This window comes from Macrobrachium nipponense, chromosome 27, assembly GCF_015104395.2.
Source record: "Macrobrachium nipponense isolate FS-2020 chromosome 27, ASM1510439v2, whole genome shotgun sequence".
NCBI lineage: Eukaryota > Metazoa > Arthropoda > Malacostraca > Decapoda > Palaemonidae > Macrobrachium > Macrobrachium nipponense.
Genome location: NC_087216.1, coordinates 59457448 through 59479947, shown reverse-complemented (window position 1 = coordinate 59479947; position 22500 = coordinate 59457448). Strand labels below are relative to the sequence as shown.

The window sequence follows — 22500 nt, the reverse complement described above, 5'->3', positions numbered from 1 at the left end:
ACACACACACACACACACACACATATACATATATATATATATATATATATATATATATATATATATATATATATATATGCATACCTATATATATAGATATATATATATATATAATATATATATATATATATATATATATATATGTATATATATATATATATATATATATATATATATATATATATATATATATATATATATATATATATGTGTATATATATATAATATATATATATATATATATATATATATATATATATATATATATATATATATATATATATATATAGATATATACACACACACACTACATTGCATTATGATGTAACTGCGCTTGACGCAAAGTTGATCTAAAGCGGAGTTTTGGATAGCAGTAATACATAATGGAGCATTTATATTTCCATGTTTATTCGGCGAAATAAAGTTTCCTGTGTCCTCATGTTGATGTGACATGAATGGTTATTACCCTTTGTTGTCTTAATATTTCTTTCGCCTTATGACGTAATACGATACCAAATGAGACACGAGAGCTTCGTATTTATAATATAAGTAGTTTCCGATAGTAAAATGGGAGATTTTTTTGCTCATATTCGTCCCCCCCCCCCCCTCCCCCCAACCTCTACTCCCTTTTTTTGTGCAATGTCAAGATTTTCAGCGGATACGATATTGGTTGGGGATAGTGAGGAAAAATGCCGAGACTGGTGAAATAGACTATAAGGGTTTGCAACAGCAGGTAAAGGAATATAAATGTTTGCATTAATGAAGTAAGACCTGAAGGGAATGTGGAAGGAGGAAAGGAAGCAAACCAAAGAATGATAATTTTGACGTCGAATGTGGAACCATTGATTTGTACAGACATTAGGGATTACAGGAGCCAAATGAATCGGCGTTTATCCACGTTAAAGACTTAGGTACGACCGTGACAATGATAATTACTCTTTGTCTTCGTCCTGGGCAAGAATGCCCCCATATTTCAGGGACACATACGCATATTTATTTGTGTGTATATATATATATATATATATATATATATATATATATATATATATATATATGATAGTATATATATACTTAAAAATCACACTAGATACGCTTGATTTCATTATATAAACGAACACACAGGAAAGTGACGGGCAGGAGGTCAGTACCAAGAGCCTGAGTAAACAGGAGACAGCACTTGGTATTGACCTATTGGTATTCGCTTCTATGTATATATATATATATATATATATATATATATATATATATATAGATATATATATATATCTGCGAGTGTGTGTGTGTGTGTGCGCGCGCGCGTGTGTGTATAAACTAAAATGGTTTTATTAGCAGTTTTATTTTGTTGAATACACTGACTACGCATGTATCATAATTACATACTGTTCTCCCTACGATCTTTCACCTGTTTGTATCTCCCTTCAGACGTCAACGATATGCCCAGAAGGGGTTACATAAAGCCATTGGTTGTTTTATTTTTGTATGGTGTATTTCCGTTGCATGGAACCACCAGTGGTTATTCAGCAACGGGACCAACGGCTTTACGTGACTTCCGAACCACGCCAAGAGTGAACTTCTATCACCAGAAATACACATCTCTCACTCCTCGATGGAATGCCCAAGAATCGAACTCTCTGCCATTGATGTGGCAGTCCCAACACATACAGACCACACCACCCAGGTGCTACTGGTTGGTTTTAACATTTAAAGAAGAAAAAGCGCATTCGACCTAGCCATTTATTTTCATATGAAACTAACTAGAACTGCCACATTGGATGCTGCCAACAAGACGTGAAACGGCATTCAATATACAGCTAAGCCTGAAACGAAGCCTGTCATTGGTATTCGGTAAAAAGATACTTTACAAACTGACAGCATAATACAAAGAAAGCTAATAATAACGGCCGCTTATTGCAAATGGCTATTATCGCTTTTTTCTCATTTGCCCTCCCCCTCCACCCGCCGCCGCCCGCCCCCCCACCCCCAAAAGGTTCGAAAACTACTGTCCTGTTGGCGTTATTGGGAGTTGTAAAATTCATCATGTCATGGATAACAAGCGGCCATTAGCCTAATTGACCATGAGCTTATGCGGTAGGCGTTGTAATGTGATAATGTACTTCATGCGGGGATCAGTTAGTCACTTGGATCAGTTGTCCCAATAACTGAATTCACAGCTGTTAATTCTCCCCTCACTGACTATTAATTCAAGAATCAATGATATTGTCGATGAAAATTTTGGCATGACCACTGAATTTGAAAAGAGGCAATTATCAGTTTAATTAAATTCATTATTATTAATGTAATATAAATGGATTCATATGAAACTAAATCTAAAGCATCACTACATACGATGAAAATTGTCCTAAAAAAGTAATAAAAATAAAGAAGGTATATATATATATATATATATATATATATATATATATATATATATATATATATATATATATTCTATATATATATAATATATACATATATATTAATATATATATATATATATATATATATAATTTATATATATATATATAGATATATATTATATATAATATTATATATATATATATATATATAATATATGTATATATAATATATGTGATATATATAAGGGATATTATATATATATTAATATATATATAATATATATATATATATATATATATATGATATATATATATATATATATATATATATATACTATATAATCTACATATATATACATATATATATATATATATATATATAATATATAAACCACACACACACACACACAACTTCAATAGCACAAAGCCGTCTTAACTTCTTGCAATCTTTGCTCTTTTTTGGATACGCTTGTCACTACAAGCCTGAAGATCCAAGTTCAAAGAAATATTTTTTGGAAGAAATTGTGATGTCCGGTAGCGGGAAAACGAACCTAGGTCCCATAAATCACAAAGAGCTCACGTTGTCGACCTGACCACGAGAGGAATAAATGGTCCACTCCCCCTCATATACAGTACATATATCTGTCGTTTCAGGTATACCTTATTATTTGAGTTGAAAACGAAACAGGCATAGTATGTATGTATGAGAGGAATATAAGCTTTTTAAATCCCTTTCTCGTGGTCATGTCGGCCAGGCAACATGACCTCTTTGTGATTATGGGACTGGGGTTCGTTTCCCGGTACCGGACATCACAATTTCTTCAAAATATTTCTTTGAACTTGGATCTTCAGGCGTTGTAGTGACAAACGTATCCAAAGAAGAGCAAAGAATTCGAGAAGTTAAGAGGGCATTGTGGATATTACAGTTACATATGTATCTGGTTAAAAAGGGACCAGTAGAGTCTACAACACACACACACACCGACCATAATAATATAATATATTATATATATATAATTATATATAATATTAATAATATATATATATATATATATGATAATTAATATTATAAATTATATATATATATAATTAATAATATATATTATAAATATATAAATTAATATTATATATAATATATATAAATATAATATTATATATAATATATAATAATATATAATATATTATATATATATTAATATTAAATTAATATATATTATACTAACTGACCAACTCTGAATAATACTAATTCTCTCTCTCTCTACTCTCTCTCTCTCTCTCTCTCTCTCTTTCTCCTTCCCTTTCCTGTTAAGAATAGTTTGCTTCAGGTTATAGTACAACAGAAATTTTTTGCAGTTTATATTTTACCCCTTCTCATCCCCCTATTCTTCTTGTGGATTAACTTGTACTTAAAGGACATTGGGAGAGTCAACATTCATCTCAGCGACCCTGAAAACTATGGATTAGCTACTAATACCTGTCCTTATTGACATCTTATTTTTCACCCTTTCTATCCCTCGCTTCCTATCAGGCTTGAACTTGGACTTGAAGTGCAAAGGGAGTGTCACTATTAATCTCAGTGACCTCGAAAACTAAGGATTAGACACTCGTTTCTGCCGTTTTTGGGTATATTTACACACAAAACATCCCCTTTGGTGCCAGTGATATCTTACCCCCCACAGTATTCTTTTCCAAATATTAAGTCATGAGAATACCAAGTTTGGTTGAATTGGCTCTATTTATTTTAGAGTTACGCTGGAACATACACGTATACACATATACACACACTATATAAATATATATAGATATCTATATATTATATTATATTCTATATATATATATCATATAGATATATATATATATATATATATATATATATATATACTAGAATGGGATGTGAAAAGCAGCATTTTACATTGTTCTTGTGTCAGAGTAATCAGACGTCAATTCACACAAGAAATTTCAACTAATAGGATGATAGGTGAAACGACGTTTTTAATCATCAAGATAAAGGTTTACAAGAGTAAGCTTATCTTGATAATAAAGAACTTAAGGTTTTTCATTTTACGTAACCAATACTTGCAAAATTAAGAGCTGAAATACGCATATGCAGTTTGGAATACCGATTAATTTCATAATATTCCAGATGAACTTTATATAAATGCGTCAAAATTGTATAATAGCTTTAAAAACTAAAAGAGTTTCTAAGATCGTGTCGTTTCCTATTAGGTATAAATATAACGGAATTTGTCTGTAAAGAAAAGGCGTGTATATATATTTCAAACGTTTGGTAGTAACCAAAGGTCTATCATAGCCCGATCATTTCACAAAACGAACGAGAAGTTCATAAGAATAACTAACTGCAGGATTATTCTCTCTCTCTCTCTCTCTCTCTCTCTCTCTCTCTCTCTCTCTCTCTCTCTCTCTCTCTCCTCTGGGAACCTGAAGCATTTGTACATTGATGATGGGAAGAGCGTCTTCGCGAGCCACGGTATCGGACTGGGAGCCATAACCGTTACAGAGGCCCATCCTTAAACCATTCCAGTCTCTATTTCCTCGACTGCGCTTTGTCCGGGTGGTTGGACTTCACAATAACCCCTTTGTTAGTGCTCTGGCAATTATGACTTGCTTTCTCTCTTTTGTATGTAATATTTCCAAGAAGGCGCTCGTGCTTTTGATATTTCTGGTGTTATTGTAAACTTGATTAAAGGTTTAGCCTTCTTGAATTGGTATATCTCTTCCGTTTCTCAGGATTTCCAGCAATTGTTGATGGCTGAGGGATGTTTGCAGTTAGCAGTGCCTGAACTAGATCTGGTAATTAAGGATGTTAATAACTTTGTTGGTTCAATGATTGTGAAAAATCTTAATTTTTTTAGGAAGAGTTTACGAATGCTTGTAACATAAAAAGGTAAACAAATGGTTATATACTTGAAGGAGTTGCTTTACGTTCAAATTCTGTAATGCGCGAACAATACTAATTTTAGTGTTTCAGAATATTAAAGAAAAATGTTCGTCTTAATATCGCGTAATAACGATTAACTCCTTAGTTTAGGTTCGAATAAGTTAATTACCTGACTACCTACAGAATATAATTAACTTTCATTAATTGTTAATTCGCTAGAGGATACTTTTCTATTAATGTGAATCGCCAATGTAATAATCAGAGAAGAGGCCAACTTCTCTCAACTGAATTTTATAAAGTTATTTTATCTTTTACGATATTCTCATTATGACAGAAATCAGGCTGAGCACTGGTTTCAGTGAATTCTTATAATATTCTTCAGGGCATCTTCTTACATCGACTTACGAAATCAATTAATAAAGAATTAAAACTCCATTTTGAGAATATTGCTTTTGCTTTCCCAGATAATCTTCAATAAGATAAAGTTAATGAGTGAATCATTACGGTTCTTGTAACTCACAGCCTGAATGACATAAAAAAAACGTTTAAGGCTTAATATCCTCATTTTTAAATTAATATCATCATCATTATTGCTATTATTTTTTTTTTTTTTTTTTTTTTTTTTTTTTGTCTATCACAGTCCTCCAATTCGACTGGGTGGTATTTATAATGTGGGGTTCCAGGTTGCATCCTGTCTCCTTAGAAGTCCATCACTTTTCTTACTATATGCGCTGTTTCTAGGAGCACACTCTTCTGCAAGGGTCCTGGAGCAACTTCTACCTCTAGTTTTTCCAGATTCCTTTTCAGGGATCTTCGGATTTGTGCCTAGTGTTCCTATGATTATGGGTACAATTTCCACTGGCATATCCCATATCCTTCTTATTTCTATTTTAAGGTCTTGATACTTATCCATTTTTCCCCTTCTTTCTCTTCAACTCGGGTGTCCCACGATATTGCGACATCAGTGAGTGATACCTTATTCATGATTTTCTCAATCAACGTCATGTCATGTCTATTTGCACGTATCACCATATCTGTTCTGAAACAATAGTCCCAGCGGATCATTGCCTGATCGTTTTCTATCACTCCTTCAGGTTGGTGCTCGTACTACTTATCACTGCAAGGTTGCTGGTGTTTCTTGCACAGGCTGAAGTGGAGGGCTTTTGCCACTGAATCAGGCATCTTTTTGTACTCATTCTGTGGAAGTGCCAGACATTCGCTTTCTATGTGGATTGTGGTCTCGTTTTTCATATTGCACTTCCTGTATATTGTCGAGATGTTATTTCCATCTATCGTTCTTTGAACATATCTGGTTCTTAGGGCCTGATCTTGAGCCGCTGTTATCATTCCTTCTGTTTCCTTCTTGAGCCATTGCCATGTTTCATCGCTGGCCAGTTCTTCAGTCTATCTCATGTATTGTCTGTGAATTGGTTTGTTGTGCTACTCCTCTGTTCTGTTTGTCATTCTCCTGTCTCTGTAGATTTCTGGGTCTTCATTTACTTTTATCAGTCCTTCTTCCCATGCACTCTTGAGCCACTCGTCTTCACTGGTATTCAGATATTGCCCAAGTGCTGTGTCCTCAATGTTGATCCAGTCCTCTATGCTTCCTTACGTGTTATGAATAGTATTTGCTCTTGGGTGTAGTGCTTTGTGTATTGTCATATGTTTCCTAGTTTTCTGGTCTATGCTGCGGAGTTCTGCCTTCGTCCATTCCACTACTCCAGTACTGTATCTGATTACTGGTAATGCCCATGTTTTTATGGCTTTTATCATATTTCTGGCGTTGAGTTTTGACTTGAGTATCACCTTAATTCTCTGCATATATTCTTTCCAGATCGTGTCTTTCATCTCTTGTTTGTGTTATATCCTCTCCTTCCATATTCCCAGGTATTTGTATCCTGTCTCATCTATGTGTTTGATGCTGTTCCCAGCTGGTAGCTTTATCGCTTCAGTCCTTGTTACATTGCCCTTTTGTATGTTGACTAAGGCACATTTTTCTATTCCAAACTCCATCCTGATGTCACCAGTTACAATTCTTACAGTCTGAATTAGGGTATCTATTTCCTTGATGCTCTTACCATGGAGCTTGATGTCGTCGATGAACATCAGATGGTTAATTCTGTTGCCTCTTCTCTTCAGTTGGTACCCAGCATCCATCTGCAGTAATTTTGTCATGAGAATCATGGCTATTACGAAGAGTAGTAGGGACAGTGAGTAGCCCTGGAAGATCCCTCTCCTGATATTAACCTCTGTTAGTCTTATTCCAGAGCATGTAAATATTGTATTCCAGTTGCGCATTGTATTTTTGAGGAAGCTGATGGTGTTTTCCTCTGTCCCATATATTTTCAGGCATTCTATTAGCCATGTTTGTGGTATCACACCGAAGGGTTTCTTGTAGTCAATCCAACCAATGCTTAGGTTGGTTATCCTTCTCTCATTGCTCTTCATTACCATAGGAGCTGGTCTTTTGAGCCCCTACACTTCCTTAGGCAGCCTTTCTGTTGGTGAGGCCTGTTGTTTGTATCTTCTAGGTAGTTGTATGGGCTTTCACTGATGATACCTGTAATCAACTTCCACATTATTGGTAGGCAGGTTATAGGCCTGTAGTTACTGGCTATATTTCCCTTGCTCTTTTCTTTCTGTACTAAGGGTATTCTCTCTGTGGTCATCCATTTAGGCGCATGGTAGTTTGTGATACAATGCTGGAGTTGTTTTGCTATTATTATTTTTATTAAAGCCTTTCTCTTGTCAGCAACTCGGCTAACTAGCCAAATATACCCTTGGTGATTTAGATTTTCGTTTTTAGATTACTTTGTATTATAGTTCCTTACACTTTCTTGCCATTTTCCTTAATCATAAAAAAACACATATTTTCAACTCTCCTTTTACACCCTTCTCAGATTTAAATAGATTTCTTTTCTTTTCATTTTTCATTAGGAATGACACGGCATCACTCTTAGAGTTTAACACTTTACAGCCTAAAGAACTCCTTTTTCTGTTGCACAGTAATTTCACTATGCCAGAGACTTCAAGTAGGCTTTATTGTTACTTTATAGAATTTAGCAAATTACGCTTCCCCCCCTACTGTCCCCGTCTTCAGTAATTTATCGCATCCCATTTCCACAATAATTCTAAGCTTGTTTTTTTTCGTCAATATATTAGCGGGGGTTGGAAATAAGACAAGCATTGTCCTCTTACTTGCCTTTGATTGTAATTTAAATAAACGAAGACAATTACACCAGTAATGTTTAAGCACTAGGATTTCCCATTTCACTCCTCCCACACCTAATTACCCAGAGTTCTCTCTCTCTCTCTCTCTCTCTCTCTCTCAATTCATCTGATATATGCGCTCGTGTTTTTCTTATCCTATGGCAGTTCATGGTATAACAAAGATAAGCGCCTTGGTGAGTATGAAAAACCCCGATAGCATACATAAAGTAACGGAAAAAGTGTTCTTCCTTCGCAGGAGGACCCTTCTCCCACTTCAGTTGTTAAAACGGCACCCGACCTAAAGGGACTCTCCTCATCTGCTTTCGAAAGTGAACGAGGTGTCCAAGGCTACTCATTTGAGACTGTTTATGGGGAAAACCGCCGGTCGCTCCCATCCCTCCCTCTGAGACCCCGATAATATCATGACCGGTTGATATCGTTCCGAAGCACGCCACATGTAGGGGAAAAGGATGGCTAATCATTCTAAGGTGGGGTAATGTAAGTGCAATTGCCAGTAGCGACAGGAAATGGGCATTCATTAGCACACAAGGGGAGCTGTGTCTTAATAATTCCTCGTTGGTGCTGGAACCAGGGAAACTTAAGCAGTCTTCCTTTGTGGCGTCCGAGCGAGTAATTGATGGCTGAAGTTGTAACAATAAGTTACAAGAAGCAATATCTGAAGATCAGCTCTCTCTCTCTCTCTCTCTCTCTCTCTCTCTCTCTCTCTCTCTCTCTCTGTGTGTGTGTGTGTGTGTGTGTGTGTGTGTGTGTGTGTGTCTGCAAAGAATCACGTTCCACTATTCGGAATAACAGTCATTACTGCTTGATGCATTACTAGAAAATTTTTCATAGAATTATATACTTTTATTCTTGTTTTTATCTTTTATTAAAATAAGTGGGTCCTGATTATTCCTTGGTTCACCACTCGCCCTGACAACCCGCTCTAAAGCAAGCAACTGCAGGGGGAGAATAATTACCAATTACAAAACAGAATGGCCAAAGTGTAATGGAAGACTGGCATGGGATATGATCACGTATTAGCACCTAGGGGAAGCCGTGTCCCGGCGATACCTATTAAGTGTTGCAACGGGAAGATTTACGACTTAAGTTGGATCAAAGGATAATTAAAGCGTTGTCTGAAGATTACCAAACGCACTGTTTCTCTCTCTCTCTCTCGCTCTCTCTCTCTTCTCTCTCTCTCTCTCTCTCTCTCTCTCTCTCTCCTCGATTTTTTTTTGCTGGATTCACAATCTAGCGTTTACATACTTTCTTCTTAATTTCTGTAGGAATTTTGCAAGTGGTCAAAGATTATCCTTTACAAGGACAAAGGCAGCAGTGTAACTGTGCAGGATTGGTTATACACACTGAAACATAATTATATTTCCTTCTGCCAGGTAATCACTTGGGTGAAGTGTTTCTTACTTAAAGTATATTGTATCATTTAAGGATGTAACTGTCTGTTTACCATCTACCGAGGATTTCTCCTTATCTTTGTTTATGGTTTCATCATGTAACCCAATGGTTTGCCAGTTATACAGAAGAAAGGGCGGTCTGACATAAATAACAAAAATTCGTGACGGATTCGTAATATATGAATGGTGGCCATATTTGTATGTTCTGGCGAGTCTTGTTCTGATGTTTTCGTATGATGTGTAAACGCTACTTTAATCTAATTTTGACGGAGATTTTAATATATATTAGGCAACAGTGTATCAGGGTGAATGCAATCCCTCCCCACACACTACAAATGGCGAGATGAGATACCTTAAAGTTATACCAACAGGAACGACCCACTCATAACGTCTGTCTAAATCTGAATTTCGTGGTCCCTTGCTCAAATAGACTACGGGACGCCCATACCGACGCCCTTAGACAGACACAAAAAAATGCACCTAAACATGACATCCCCAGCTAATGACTTAATCCCTGCTTTAAACCGTAGAGAACTACAAGACACCATAGGGAGGCGACTTACCAGCAGCATGCGCGCGCATTTTGCCCCCGAACCACCCACACGGAGACACACCAGCCAATAGCGAGTTGCATTCTACTATTCTCATGACGTCACTACACACCTCTTTCAGGATTAACGGTGCAATGACCTGCAGATATTGTAATTAATTATACTCTTTCCTTTCATAACTTCAGCTTTAAAAGGATGTCGCCACTGGACTGAAAAACGCCACTAGAAGAAAACACCAATAGTTCTCCTTATTCCAAAGAAAGCTACACGAAAGTTAAAATAAGAAAAAAAATCATATACAAAATATATATAAAAACAAACTGGCAATAACATGATTTAAAAAAAATGGCAGAGCACGCATTTTTTCCTCCAGATCAGCTTTTATATAACGATGGAATGCACAATTGTAAAAACTTATATAAAAAACAAATATAATTTGTTTACGTTATAACCTTATGACTGAAGGACCTCAGTCCAAAATAAATTCCATGATGGTGCCGATTCTAACAAAACTAATACATTATATTTGATTTCGTTTACGCGTATCATTATGAAGTGAATGTAAGAAATATGGAAAATATTACGGCGTCTATGGATGAAATCACCTATCTAGTAGAGCAAAATAATAACGAATCTAAGAAGCGAGATACAAATTGCCAATTCAAATTCTGATCGTTGGTCAACAAGATCCCATTAATAGAAAACGTTTCGCAAGCAAGAGGCATTTGGATACGGCCATTTTTCAAATTCAATTTCCCTAAATGGGGCTGAAAGACATAAGCTCAGAATTCATGGGTCGTTTCGCAAGAGCCATTGGGATCCTACCACGTAAAAGGCGCTCATGAACAACGCCAGAGACACATCCGGCGCAAACAATGAGGACCAAATGCTTTGTTTTACTCAGAACACGCCTGGATTCATTCTTAATTGGACTGGGAATCTATTAGTATGTGCTGATCTTTTATTTGTACACAGCAGTTGCAGGGTAATGACTTGTATTATTATTATTATTATTATTATTATTACAGTAAATTGAATTTATCACCATCATAGTCTTTGACATTTGACTTTTGACATTCTAACACCTATTCTTTTTTTTATGACGAAAACGCGCGTTGAAGGTTTCCTGACGCCTCACTTTTTTATTTATTTTTACTTTTTTGTTCTAGCAGTGCATGCCAGCCTGCGATAGATGGTGCAATATTCGGAGAATGGAAACGTCCAGATTTCAAAATATTGAACTTTGCTAACGATTCCGTTTGACTCTGTGCCTTATTTACGACCGTCGAGGAAAAAAATATATGTCCAACTTTTTTCTATAGTGCAACAACAGATGTTCAATGGCCTATGTTTTACAAATGAAAACATCGGATTGAAGTAAATGTCCCAGATTTATTATTATGAAACATTACAGATATCGAGATATATTACAGTGCCTCCTCCGTTTGCGCTTATATTATTTGTTTCAATGGGTCTTTAAATTTATAGACAACTTTCAGACATCCATTACGCACGCACGCGCAAAACATACACACACACACACAACACACACACACACACACACACACACACATATATAATAATATATATATATATATATATATATATATATATATATATATATAGATATATATATATATATATATATATATATATATATATATATATATATATATATATATATATATATGTATATATATATATATATATATATATATATATATATATATATATTTCAATATATATATATATGTATATATATACATGTGTGTGTATGTGTGTGTGTGTATACTATATAAATATATAGGTAGGTCTACAGAATAGTTCCGCACGGACTGCAAGGAACGTAACCACGGATACGACACCCACTAGGGATTGTGGCGTCCAATGTATTTCGCCGTGTTTAGTACTGGCCTCCCCTGGTGGGTTAATAATATTACTTAAAATTCTTGTTCAGGAGGTCAAAACTGCATAGAAAAACCGCAACTGCCATAGTCTCTGCCACCGCGGATTAGTACCCTAGATCTACCAATATAAATACAAATACAAATACAAATACAAATATATATATATATATATATATATATATATATCATCTATATTATATATATATATATATACTATATATATATATATATATCTATATATATATATATCTATATATATATATATATATATATATATATATATTCTATATATATTACATATATATATATAATACATATAATATTATATATATATATATATATATATATTGTTACCAACATAGGAGGACCTAATATAGAACATGGTAACGTGATCGTCTCGAAAACTTTGATAAACACACGACATTTACAAAAATTAGTCTAGGTACTGAATTAATTAAACTCTGAACTACGAAAATACACTTTATTCCTAAAAGAAAAACAAGTTTCTGACAATCTGGAACAGCTGGATTTAAAAGGCAAATTAAAAAAAGCCCAAGAACTTGTCCTTCAGAACTCGAACATAGAAAACGGACTGTTTTAAACATTATCCAGGTAACTGAACAATTCCAGAAATGAACTGAAAAATGAGACACCCTTTCTCAAAACTCCGACATATTTGTTCCACAATTTAAATAGTCACATAACAAAAGTATCGTCTCTCATTTTGTTAAGTACACCATTAGTCCTTATCAAAACAGTGTTTCTGTCAGAAGGAAATATAGCTCTTATAAGTAGAAATGTCCCTAATAGAATAATAATAAGTCTCATGGACAGAACAGCGACATATTTTATAAATGAGTCCATAAAAACGAGCTGATAATTTTCATGTATCAAACATGAAATTAGAGAAGGGGTCCATTAATAAAATAATAATAAATACCGTAAATAAGTCAGTGCAAATAAAATGCTAAAAAGAAAGTTCACGGCATCCGCACATAATAGAAAAGGATCTAATCATTGATAACATAAGGAAAAGTTTAGTGAGGGAAAGTATCACTTACCCTCGAAGTCCATATTCAAAGTTTCCTTGTGGTTTTCACGCACCCTTCATCTTCACTCAAAAGTTGGGCAGATAGTGCCTCAAATATTAGATGAAAAAGTTCACATGGGAGGTGAAACATGACGCACGAACGAATTAGCATTCTCGTGCGGCCACTCCCTTTAGATGAAGTCACGGTCATGTAACGTGTTCGTTGCGCAAGACAGTTTGTGTCATAATACATCATTTATTTCATAATTCCTGATCTACACATACCAGTTTTCTACATTCTATATTTTACCCCTTGATCCAAGAAGTAATAATTTCGAAGGATAAACTATATCTCACTGGCTCCCTCCACGGAAACCTATGCAACACCTCACAATGTTCCATCGCAATATTCAGCACATTTGAAGGTGCCCTCTGAGACAGATTCTCCTTAACAACGGACATTCACTTTTGTCAACAAATCCAATGCTCACCAAATCCGTCTTCTAACCATTTTCCAGAGGTCAGCAAGATTTAGTCATATTATAGATATATATATATATATATATATATATAATATATATATAGTATATATATATTATATATATATATATATATATATATATATTATATATATATATATATTTATATATATTTGTGTGTGTGTACGGAGTAGGTAGGCCGAAAAAGGTTGTAGTATGCATCAAGGATAGGCGACCAAGTAGAAAGCAAGTTATCGATCAAGAAAACATTTATTGGCCAACGAGTTTTGTAACTTCATATTACATCTCCAGGGCTACAGAAGAACAATAAAATAAACACACAATTAAAGCACATGGAAAACAACTACTTAAAATAAATTAAAATTAAACAGATTTAATTAAAATTAAAGTTTAACTATTTACAAAAACAGGAGAATTAAAAAAAGCACCTGTTATATGGAAAGTTAAAGACAAAGTAAATACAGTACGTACTACGATGGGTAAAGAGCAAAGAAAAAAAAATCATTTAGGCCAAGTACATTTGAACAGAGGAAGCTTGAGTTCAGTTTGGGCGCTAACTGCTTAATAAAGAGAGATTCAAGAATAGGCAGTTCATAAGACCTCTAACTGAACTCGCACACTTGCTCTGTTCTTACTGTACTTGGCCTAAATGATTTTTGATTTCTTCCTCGTTACCCATCGTACTGTATTTAATTATTTTCAACTTTCCAAATGGCAGGTACTTTTTTAACTCTGTTTTTGTTTGTAAATACTTAAGTTTTTAACTGTAATTTTAATTTTAATTTCTGTTAATTTAAGTAGTCGTTTCCCATGTGGTTTAAATTCTTTTTAATGTTCTTCTGTAGCCCTGAGGATGTAACATAAGGTTACGAAACGCGTTGGCCAATAAATGTTATCTTAATCGATAGCTTGCTGTCTACTTGTCACCTATCTTTGATATAGCGCATATAGGTTATATATAAATATATAATATATATATATATATATATATAATATATATATATATTATATATATATATATATATAGCTTGATTATAAATAACAGTGCCAAGACCAGGAAGAACATTCTTTATTAAACGAGCTTTCGAGGTTTAAAACCTCATCTTCAGGCTGAAAAAATGACAAGGATGAGAAATCACTAAAAATTACTTAACCCCTTAAAATTAATTGTCTTATTAAAAGCTTCTGTAAAAACATAACATAAAACGAACATCACATACAAACTAAAAATTCGTTTTATGTTATGTTTTTACTGAAGCTTTTAATAAGACAATTAATTTCAATGTAATTTTTAGTGATTTCTCATCGCCTTGTCATTTTTTCAGCCTGAAGATGAGGTTTTAAACCTCAAAAGCTCGTTTAATAAAGAATGTTCTTCCTGGTCTTGGCACTGTTGTTTATCATCAAGCTAAGATTTCCAAGTAAGCCGCCCCCAATTACTGAGACTTATATATATATATATATATATATATATATAATATATATATATATAGATATATAGATATATATATATATATATATATATATATATATATATAGATATATATAGATATATATATATATATATATATATATATATATATGTATGTATGTTTACGATCCAAGATCTTCGACAAGTTCTAGACAAAACTTACATTCCAATGAAACCAAGGAATTTAGAGACAATACTTTGTTCTCAAAGTTCGTTTTTCTGTTTCCCGAAGGCATCTTAGCCTGGCTTCCATTCCACGGAGGTCATTGTGTCATTAATTTTTTAATCAGTATGTAATCACTTTCCGTTTGTCGGTCATATGAATCATGAATACAGAGTTAATGCATCATGAAGAGAAGCGAAGTTTGTATTTTAAAGTCATGATGATGACTGTTGATGACGTGTTATAAGTGATCATTGTTGAATATTTTCAGAACATTAATTGAAAGAAATAATTTTGTAATATGAAGTGACGATACTAACGAGGAGAATCCGTTTCAACAGGAAAATGAGAGGTGATGAGGGTAGTTATGAAATGAAATAAATATAATTTATCATTTTTCTTTCACTGTAAACATTTGCCGGAAGGTTGGTTTTGAAATATAAAGCTTTCTTTCCTGATTCCGAAATCTGACTCGTCCTTCCTTTCTAAGCGTAGATTCTTATATAAGAACAGCATACAACAAGCGAAATAAAAGATATATAATAATAAAACAATCCGTGATTGTTAAACATTTTAAACGTTTCTTTATAAAGATGAAATTATTTTTCCGGTAAAGTTTCTTGATTATATAAAAGTTGTTAATAGTTTAATAAGAAGATTTCAGTCTTTGTAAAAAAATTAAACAAACAGTAAGATGTCTCAAGTTATTATTAGTATAAAAGAGGAAGTAACTAAAAAACAAAATTAACCACCGTTCTCCACTTGAGAGAGAAACCTACGCTCATTCCGATTCCTGGAAAACAGCTTTATTTGGATCGCTAGATAAATGGGAATATAATGACTTACGACCTACCCACATTAAAACATAGGATTTCTTTAGGTCCCCAGATAGATGAAAAATGTAAAGGACTTGCAAATTATCTATGTATAAACATTGAGTTTCTCGTCCAATTTCGTTTGCACTTTAGATATATCATGAATCTGAAACACTTCCAACTATCCACGTCGAGACATGCTGAGTATTATCTTGCAGCGAGAGGATTAACCGCAAACGTAGGACTTACGAAACGTTTTGAAAATGTAAGTCATCAAAACGTCTCTCTAGCTAAAAATGCAAATGGCTGCTTCCAGGTTATTAAAATAAATAACCTGAATAAACGATCACCCATTATCATCTGATGATATTTATTTCCTCTCTCCCATGAACTGATTCGTAATTAGAGGATTTATGAAAATAAAAAAAAAAAAAACAAGGGAAATATCCACCTGCCGTTCCCTTGAATATTTATAAATCGGTGATTAACGCATTCATCTCATTAAAAGATTTTCTCTTGAAAATTATTCTCGGTTTTTTGTGGGTTTGCATAAATCTGCCAATTTCGAACTTTATTAAAAAAAAAAGGAAACGGTTCACGTAATACAAAAACCTAAACCGTGAAGACAAAATGTTAATGTAAAATGGAAAGTAGTTTTCGGGTATGTAGTTTTATACTAAACACTGAAATGAATGGCTGAAATGTTTAAAGGTTATGAAAGTAATGTGTGGATGCTGAGTAAAATTGAAGGTAAAAAACACACACACATACACACACACACACACACACACAAACACACACACACACACACACACACATATATATATATATATATATATATATATATATATATATATATATATATATATATTATATATATAAATGGACGAAGCTCTAGAGATTATATACGTATTTAGGACAGTGTTTCCCAGGACTGAGACCGAAATTAAAAGAAGGATAAGCATGGTATGGAGAGCTTTTGGTAAACAAAATGAGATTATGAAAAGTAAAATGTCACTTTATATAAAAGGAAATGTATTTAATTAGATGGTCCTACCAGTATTAACCTTTGCATCAGAAAGTTGGAACCTAACTAAAGCTTAGAACATAAGCTAATTACAACTCAAAGAGATATGGAAAGAATAATGATGGGAAGAACACTAAGAGACAAACAAGAGCAACGTGGATACGAGACCAAACTAAAGTAGAGGATATGACAACAAGAAGTAAGAAAAAGAAATGGACGTGGGGAGAACATATAATGAGAATGTCTGATAATAGATGGCCAAAAAAAATTACAGAAGGATTCCTAGAGATTGCAAACAGAGCAGGGGAAGGAAGAGAAGAAGATGGATTGACGAGATAAGAAAATTTGCGGGTATAGAATGGCATAGAAAGACGAACAACAGATGGGAGTAGAAGGGCATGTCTGAGCCTTTGTCCTGCATTGTACTAGCAGCAGATGATGATGGTGTATGTATATATATATATATATATATATATATATATATATATATATATATATATATATATATATATATATATATATATATATATACGTTATAAGCTATTTATTATGCGGCAACGTTACCTATCAGCTCGATACATTTTCCAGGCTGGAATTACGATTACACATCAATTGCGTATAATTAGTAAAAGATACACACATTAAATGTATGCCAACACCATAATTACAAACCTATTTAATAAATAAAGAATAAAAAGAGCTAAAACAGAAAAAAATACATCTACCCGCAGCGGTAGCGTAAGGAGGACTGAACTGACTGACACAAGAAATTGTTATGGAGGGGAGTGTAAACAAAGGATCTGGAAAAGTAATTAAGTAATAAACAATTGGGTGGTTAAGAGTAAATACATTTATCTTGATCATAATTGATTCAAGGGTACTTTACTCATCTTTATGTCGGGTTCTTCCTACAATATTGAAATGACGGGCAGCTATGTGTGTCTTGTAAATTTTACTATGATTTCTTATGTTAGACTGTTCGGGATTTGATAGACGTCAACTCGTTCCATAGCTAATTCCTTGATGAGAGGAGATCCGGACTTTTAGCAGCCTCCTGGTGCAACCGATGTAAGTGCCGAGATCACATCTGGGACAATTATACTTATAAATGACACCAGAGGGAAAACAGGGGGCTGATCTTAACCTTAACTTGGAAGAGTGAGCCGATAGTTCGGGGGTTTATCGGAATTAGTTTCAAATTAAGGGCAGGTAATTGTTCATAGAATAGGCTGATGCATTTTTTCCTAAATTTATTAGTATGTAGAAAGGGAAATCTAGCAAACATACAGAGCTTGGGGACAATATGGACTATTGGGGGAGGATTGAATTTAAAGATAAGTACCTTATTAAGGATTCTATGAAAAAATGCAGGATGGAAATAATTATTCTTAAAGTAATCAGCAAGGAAAGTAACTTCAGCGTGGAAGGTAGACCAACTTGATGTCAGATTAATGGCTCTATGGAGGTAGAGTGAACAGGGAATTTTTCTTAATGTTAAACACAAACATGAGCTATAAAAATTGGTCCCAAGGCCACTATAGGTGTTCTATCTGCTATAAATACCGGTATAAAAGCCATACTCGTCCTTGGATATACTCTCATCAAGGAACAGAAGTGAATATTGTGTGTCTGTTTCAACCGCAAATGTAAAGTTATGGTGTTGGTTGTTTAAATATTCAAGAAAGGTGTCAGAATGGTAATCGTATCTGTAGAGAGCGAAAGTGTCATCTATGTAGCGTCTATAAAAGAGTGGCTGCAAATTATGGGGACATACGCTGCCAGACAAAGGTAAAGGTACAATTATCCTTGACAAGATATGACTGCATACGAAAAATGAATAGCATTCGAAACGACCGTCTTCATACTTTTATGCATATATATATATATATATATATATATATATATATATATATATATATATATATATATATATATATATATATAATACTAAGTGTTATACTACACCAACCCGCTTGGCTAGAGTTAAACCCGTATAAAATGGAAAATAAAGCTGACAAGAGATCGTATTAAGATGGGCGTCAGACGCTGACCCTAAATCTCACTGAGAGCCGCGGACAGAGATTCAATAAAATCCCCGGTGACAGTTTGTCTCTAAGGAAGAGGAGGTGATCGTTTCAATTGACCATTCTGCCCACGAGGAGCCTTCCATCTTGGTCTGTGAGGTAGAAAATGTGGTCAGTTTTCTCAGATATGAAATAAATTTACTCCCGAAATGGTGACAGCGGTGAGTGGAAGTCTCTCCTCATATCATTCTTTTACATTAATAAAATTGAATATATCTTATTTCGTCAAGTTTTGATAAACGTTCATAGATTTTTCACTTCATTTATCTATCAGAATTTAGGAGTTTTGGTATATTTGATGATTTGGGGTGAAAAATCATTTTTCCTATTGATATTGTTTCAGACAATGTCGTTTTCGAGTTCAGTTAGTGATGAAATTATGACATTTTTCGCAGTTATCACTTTATACAAACTCGTGTTAAATAACAAAATAGTAAGGAATAAGCTATTACCAATCTTATTTTTTTATATTTACAAACATTAAACAATTAATATCGTTTAATTACGAGCTCACTAAATGTTAGAAATACCTTAACCCCAAAGGGAATATAACAGAAAAGCACTTCTGCGACACACAAGATTTGCATGAGCAACTATCAGTCATAATTTCCAAAGGGAGAATGATAATTCCATGGTATTATATAGTGAGTTCAATATAAAACGATCCTACTGGTTTAATGTTTGTGAATATAAATAAGGCGTATACGGAAGTGATAATCCACAAACATCATATAAATAAAATCATACATACACACATATACATACACACACACACACACAATATATATATATATTATAATAATATAATATATAATATAATATATATATACTATATATGTGTGTGTGTGTGTGTGTGTGTGTGTGTGTGTGTGTGTGTCTGTGTCTGTGAGTGCGTGTTTATAATCTGTAAGGACTAAACGCATTATGTGAAAAGCTTTCTGTTCAGTAAAAACGAAACGTTCGCCCTAGCATCATCGATAATTTTCAGGATAAGTAATAACCAAAAAATTAGCAGGAAATAAGTGTTATCTACTCACGGAATTCTGTCATTTCCTCCCTCACATCCAAGGCAGTGTCTGTGGCCATGATGAAAATCGTTCATCACGAAGGTCGATTCATCAGACGACGAAAAATAAGTCGGAGGGAATTCAGTTCTGTGAAAAAAAAAATAGCTCCGTGAAAGAAATAGCTTATGTTAGTTGCCGAGTAGGTGGGATTTATATTGTGGTTATTATATATGTGTATATACATATATAAATCAATAGATAGTAAAAAATGAATATAATACATATACATAGATATATATATATATATATATATATATATATACATATATATATATAATAATAATAATAATATCCTTTATTTCGGTTCAAGACCATATACAATGAACATACAAAATACACAGTAACATACACAGAATCTAGATATATGAGTCAACATGATAGGAAAAATTAGTAATCGGCACTTATCCACAAAATAGCTGAGGTAGCATACAAGACAGTAATCATAATACTGGTAATAGTAATAATATTGGTGAGAAAAAAAAATGCATTGAGAGTTATAACAGTTAGTGCACAAATTATATAGCTTAAATTTCACTAGAGGCCTTAGGTGGCTTTACAGTAGTCTGGTCCAGAGGGCTAAATACATAAATTGAATGCATATATATATATTATAATATATATATATATAGATATATATATATATATTATATATATATAGATATATATGATATATACATACATATCATACATATATATACATATATATATATATATATATATATAATATATGATATATATATATATATATATATATACATACATATATATACATATATACATACATATACATATACACACACACATATATACATTATATATATATATAAACTTTAACTTGATAGTAATCACAGAAATAATGAAAAAGAAAATATCAGCAAATAAATATAATAATGACAAAATCTGCAGATGACATCTTGCTAATACAGAGATTAAGTCATTTAGAGGTACAAAGGGCCTCATTTTCCCATCTTTCCCACAATTTAGATCTTCTTCTTGCTTCACCTCCTTAGGATGCTTTGTATGAGCGAGTTGCCCGCTGTTTTTTATCTTCACTCGGGTTACCAGGCTGGACAATTGTTCGCCTTACAATGATTTTTAAATTGTCCAGGTGGTTTTCTAAGAACATCTGGGTGGCGGAGTGGTAGCGTGGAGTGTTTGTGAGGCGTCTCAGAATGTCATTGTGCACAACAGTGATACGTCTCATGGTCTTTCGGGTATAGTTCGTCCAGAGGGAACACCCATAGATACTGTAACATTACGAGCGGAAGAGCAGCAGTTTCACGTCTCGGTGACAGAAGGCAAACCTCCTTGCAATCATGTTGCCAGTTGCACATAGTTACGACGCCTCTGTTCAATGTCTGCCGTATCTTTTAGGTCGTCGGTAATAATGTGACCCAAATACGGAAATTCGTGCACAAATTCCAGCCGATGGTTTCCGAGGAAAATTTGTGGTTCTGCAATATGCTTAAGCGATCTCGGGAGCAACGACATGCACTGGGTCTTGGTTTCGTTGTAGATTATATCAAATTCCTCTGCATATTGGTGGCCAAGTGTCGATGAGTCGTTGAGGCCATGCACTGATGGGGAAATCAGAACCATATCGTCGGCGTAACAAAGGTTGTTTATAGTTGTTTCATTGACAGTGCATCCGATTGGGAGTGAGTTCAGTTTGACATTTAAGGCATCTGTGTATGTATTAAACAGGTATGGAGAGAGAATGCCCCCTTGCCGAAGTCCGTTTAGGGAGCCGAAGGTGTACGATAATACTTTGCCCCATTTGACACAGAATTGCTGTGTGGAGAACCAGCAATGTAAAATGCCAATTAGATATAGGGGTGTGGGTGTGCCCCTTTTATGCAGCTTCAGGAATAGCTTCAGGGTAGTTTACTCTGTCTAAATGCTTTTCTCACATCTACGAAACACAGGAAAAACCGGAGATGCTGAGATGATCGGTAGTAGTTCAGCAATTCTTTCAGTATGTAGATGCAGGTGTCGGTTGAGTGGTTT

General features: G+C 33.9%; 1 long non-coding RNA gene across 1 annotated transcript in view; it reads right to left on the bottom strand.

The window, feature by feature from the left end:
- The window catches only part of LOC135200596 (uncharacterized), a 161137-nt gene that overhangs the window by 15401 nt on the left and 123236 nt on the right, over positions 1–22500 (bottom strand). Inside the window, exon 2 of the long non-coding RNA XR_010311333.1 lies at positions 20464–20580. This is a non-coding gene — a long non-coding RNA (uncharacterized LOC135200596). The remainder of the gene's footprint in view (positions 1–20463; positions 20581–22500) is intronic.